This window comes from Coregonus clupeaformis, chromosome 12 (genome assembly GCF_020615455.1).
Source record: "Coregonus clupeaformis isolate EN_2021a chromosome 12, ASM2061545v1, whole genome shotgun sequence".
NCBI lineage: Eukaryota > Metazoa > Chordata > Actinopteri > Salmoniformes > Salmonidae > Coregonus > Coregonus clupeaformis.
The window spans coordinates 62,526,955-62,531,954 of NC_059203.1; the positions used below are offsets into that span (position 1 = coordinate 62,526,955).

At 42.6% G+C, this 5,000-nt stretch overlaps 1 protein-coding gene across 1 annotated transcript in view; it reads right to left on the bottom strand.

The window, feature by feature from the left end:
* Window positions 1–4,302: 4,302 nt before the first annotated feature.
* Window positions 4,303–5,000, bottom strand: part of LOC121543966 (adhesion G protein-coupled receptor L3-like) — an 85,696-nt gene continuing 84,998 nt past the window's right edge. The window contains exon 20 of the mRNA XM_045224021.1: window positions 4,303–5,000. This exon is cut by the window's right edge and continues 1,844 nt beyond it. The gene's annotated coding sequence lies outside the window, so the exon portion shown is untranslated.

The window sequence follows — 5,000 nt, forward strand, 5'->3', positions numbered from 1 at the left end:
TAGGGTCAGACTATCAGACATACTGAAGTAGTGTAGTGGGTCATCATAGGGTCAGACTATCAGACATACTGAAGTAGTGTAGTGGGTCATCATAGGGTCAGACTATCAGACATACTGAAGTAGTGTAGTGGGTCATCATCGGGTCAGGCTATCAGACATACTGAAGTAGTGTAGGAAAGGAGACTGAAGTAGGAGTCATACTGAAAGGAGATATACTGAAAGGAGATATACTGAAAGGAGATATACTGAAAGGAGATATACTGAAAGGAGACATACTGAAAGGAGAAATACTGAAAGGAGATATACTGAAAGGAGACATACTGAAAGGAGATATACTGAAAGGAGATACAGTGGGGGAAAAAAGTATTTAGTCAGTCACCAATTGTGCAAGTTCTCCCACTTAAAAAGATGAGAGAGGCCTGTAATTTTCATCATAGGTACACGTCAACTATGACAGAAAAAATTAGATTTTTTTTCTCCAGAAAATCACATTGTAGGATTTTTAATGAATTTATTTGCAAATTATGGTGGAAAATAAGTATTTGGTCACCTACAAACGAGCAAGATTTCTGGCTCTCACAGACCTGTAACTTCTTCTTTAAGAGACTCCTCTGTCCTCCACTGGTTACCTGTATTAATGGCACCTGTTTGAACTTGTTATCAGTATAAAAGACACCTGTCCACAACCTCAAACAGTCACACTCCAAACTCCACTATGGCCAAGACCAAAAAGCTGTCAAAGGACACCAGAAACAAAATTGTAGACCTGCACCAGGCTGGGAAGACTGAATCTGCAATAGGTAAGCAGCTTGGTTTGAAGAAATCAACTGTGGGAGCAATTATTAGGAAATGGAAGACATACCACTGATAATCTCCCTCGATCTGGGGCTCCACGCAAGATCTCACCCCGTGGGGTCAAAATGATCACAAGAATGGTGAGCAAAAATCCCAGAACCACACGGGGGGACCTAGTGAATGACCTGCAGAGAGCTGGGACCAAAGTAACAAAGCCTACCATCAGTAACACACTACGCCGCCAGGGACTCAAATCCTGCAGTGCCAGACGTGTCCCCCTGCTTAAGCCAGTACATGTCCAGGCCCATCTGATGTTTGCTAGAGTGCATTTGGATGATCCAGAAGAGGATTGGGAGAATGTCATATGGTCAGATGAAACCAAAATATAACTTTTTGGTAAAAACTCAACTCGTCGTGTTTGGAGGACAAAGAATGCTGAGTTGCATCCAAAGAACACCATACCTACTGTGAAGCATGGGGGTGGAAACATCATGCTTTGGGGCTGTTTTTCTGCAAAGGGACCAGGACGACTGATCCGTGTAAAGGAAAGAATGAATGGGGCCATGTATTGTGAGATTTTGAGTGAAAACCTCCTTCCATCAGCAAGGGCATTGAAGATGAAACGTGGCTGGGTCTTTCAGCATGACAATGATCCCAAACACACCGCCCAGGCAACGAAGGAGTGGCTTCGTAAGAAGCATTTCAAGGTCCTGGAGTGGCCTAGCCAGTCTCCAGATCTCAACCCCATAGAAAGTCTTTGGAGGGAGTTGAAAGTCTGTGTTGTCCAGTGAGAGCCCCAAAACATCACTGCTCTAGAGGAGATCTGCATGGAGGAATGGGCCAAAATACCAGCAACAGTGTGTGAAAACCTTGTGAAGACTTACAGAAAACGTTTGACCTGTGTCATTGCCAACAAAGGGTATATAACAAAGTATTGAGAAACTTTTGTTATTGACCAAATACTTATTTTCCACCATAATTAGCAAATAAATTCATAAAAAATCCTACAATGTGATATTCTGGAATTTTTATTTCTCATTTTGTCTGTCATAGTTGACGTGTACCTATGATGAAAATTACAGGCCTCTCTCATCTTTTTAAGTGGGAGAACTTGCACAATTGGTGGCTGACTAAATACTTTTTTTCTCCACTGTATACTGAAAGGAGTCATACTGAAAGGAGACATACTGAAAGGAGATATACTGAAAGGAGACATACTGAAAGGAGATATACTGAAAGGAGATATACTGAAAGGAGACATACTGAAAGGAGATATACTGAAAGGAGATATACTGAAAGGAGACATACTGAAAGTTGAAATGTCACATTTTGATTCAGAGAATGAACCTGGATATCAATTCTGGCATACTAACCTGCTGGCCATACTAACCTGCTGGCCATACTAACCTGCTGGCCATACTAACCTGCTGGCCATACTAACCTGCCGGCCATACTAACCTGCTGGCCATACTAACCTGCTGGCCATACTAACCTGCTGGCCATACTAACCTGCTGGCCATACTAACCTGCTGGCCATACTAACCTGCCGGCCATACTAACCTGCTGGCCATACTAACCTTCTGGCCATACTAACCTGCTGGCCATACTAACCTGCTGGCCATACTAACCTGCTGGCCATACTAACCTTCTGGCCATACTAACCTGCTGGCCATACTAACCTGCCGGCCATACTAACCTGCTGGCCATACTAACCTTCTGGCCATACTAACCTGCTGGCCATACTAACCTTCTGGCCATACTAACCTGCTGGCCATACTAACCTGCCGGCCATACTAACCTGCTGGCCATACTAACCTTCTGGCCATACTAACCTGCTGGCCATACTAACCTGCTGGCCATACTAACCTGCTGGCCATACTAACCTGCTGGCCATACTAACCTGCTGGCTTTGCGATGGGATTGTCAAGCTTGCATTGCGCGCTGGTGTACACCGCTAGCACTTTGCTGCATAAAAGACTGGCACAACGGTGGAATGACACGTCCACAAAAATGTTTTCTGTGTCTGTTCTCAGCTACATAGTTTTCCTTTCAGCTACTTTAACAGTTTATAAGGTTACATCCCAAATGGCACCCTCTTCCCTACATAGTGCACTACATTTAACCAGAGTCCTATGGGCCCTATTAAGGGATAGGGTGCCATCTGACTAAAACTCAACAGAACAAACAACAACAGAAATCTCTTTAATAAATCTTAATTCAGTAATTTATTTTGTTGGCAAACAACTTTCACTGTTACAACAAATATTAGTTTAATGAGATCGTTCAACTTGGAACCCATACAAAAGGAATAAATAATCGTCAATAATAAATTGTAATAATAGTTATAATTATAATCATGATCATAACAATTTAAAAACTATCAGTGCTGATTTGATTCTTTACTCTCGTCTCTCTGCCCTGAAATCACAACTTCTTCTTTCAGAATCTGTTTTTGTTTCTCTCTGGGTGCGTTCCAAACGGCAGCCTATTCCCTTTATAGTGCACTACTTTTAACCAGGGCCCTATGGGGTAGTGCACTAAATAGGGAATAGGCTGCCGTTTGGAACGCAGTCGCTATAAACCCGTAAACAGATAAATAAACCATCTCTCTCTCTCTCTCTCTCTCTCCCTCCCTCCCTCCCTCCCTCCCTCTCTCTCTCTCTCTCTCTCTCTCCCCCTCTCTCTCTCTCTCTCTCTCTCTCTCTCTCTCTCTCTCTCTCTCTCTCTCTCTCTCTCTCTCTCTCTCTCTCTCTCTCTCTCTCTCTCTCTCTCTCTCTCTCTCTCTCTCTCTCTCTCTCTCTCTCTCTCTCTCTCTCTCTCTCTCTCTCTCTCTCTCGTCATCGGGGTACAGTCCGTGGGATACATGTGCAAGCTACACATCAGAAAGCCCGCCTCTTAAATAAGTAAACATTTTGGTCTCCACGTTGGGACAGTGTAGTTTTGTTTCATCTCCACTATAACGTCATGTCCTGTCACAGATAAGGACCCACCATACATATGAATAGAGGCATTTTCCCTTTTAACGAGATGGCCCACCCCAAAACCAAAGTTTGTCAGATGTTTTGTCAGATGTTTTCATGTCAAAAGTGGTCTAAGTTCAATCCATATCCCACGCTATCTGAGGGTGAACTTCCCCATTACGTTTAAAACTCAATATACAGGCTTCGCTTTGTGTTATTGGTTCAACTCTTTGTGTCAACAGGAGCTATGGAGAGTGGGGGATTAGGTGTGGGTTGGGGGGTGTTCCATCTATATACAGAATCTCTGGTTTCCATAGTAACCGGCTGAATTTGCACATGACTTTGCCACATCTTTGCTATATATCACTGTTCCCTTGGTTCGCAAAATCTACACAGTGGTAAAGAATATAGAGATAGAATTGGTTTCTCAAAATATACGTGATGGTGATGTTTCCAGATAGAAAACGACCCCAGAATGAAGTGTGTGTGTGTGTATATACGTGTGTGTGTGTGTGTGTGTGTACGTGTGTGTGTGTGTGTGTGTGTGTGTGTGTGTGTGTGTGTGTGTGTGTGTGTGTGTGTGTGTGTATCAATCCGTAGTGATTTCCATATTTTGTTGGTAAGAATCAGTGAGAAGAAAGATATAGGTTGTTCCTATAACTGGTGTGGTTGGCTAAACTGGTGTTATACCAGCAGGACAGAACAACACATCTTTGCTATTACAGTCCCAAAGGTCCAAATCAAAGCAGAAACATGAAGGTATACAGTCAGTCATAATGCAACAGTATCTGTATTCTGTACAACAATTTATAAATCCTCTAACTACCTTGTCATCTGTAGCCATGGTTACAGAAGAAAATTAAAAAAAAGAAAAGAAAAAATAAATGTTTTGTTTACCCCCCACCGGGTCAAGAATGCATCTGTTTCAGTCAATTTTGATCTTTCATCTTTGTCTATTTCATACTTAGGGAACCTCTCGAACATCGAACAGTAAAGTTCAGTTGAGTCACACCTTGTCACTTTACTGACAGTCCAGTAAAAATGTTTCCACCATCAGTTTCAGTTCAGTTGATCAGACAGGAGGAAGGGTTCAGATGGCTCTGAAACACCAGTGTTTAGAATAGAACAACATGTCGTCTAATAAAATAGTTATGTGAGGGGCGGGGTTTATCATACATACTCTACTGATTGGCAGGTCAGGTAGTAGAAGAACAAGGAGAAGCCTGGTGATTGGCTAGTTTCTTT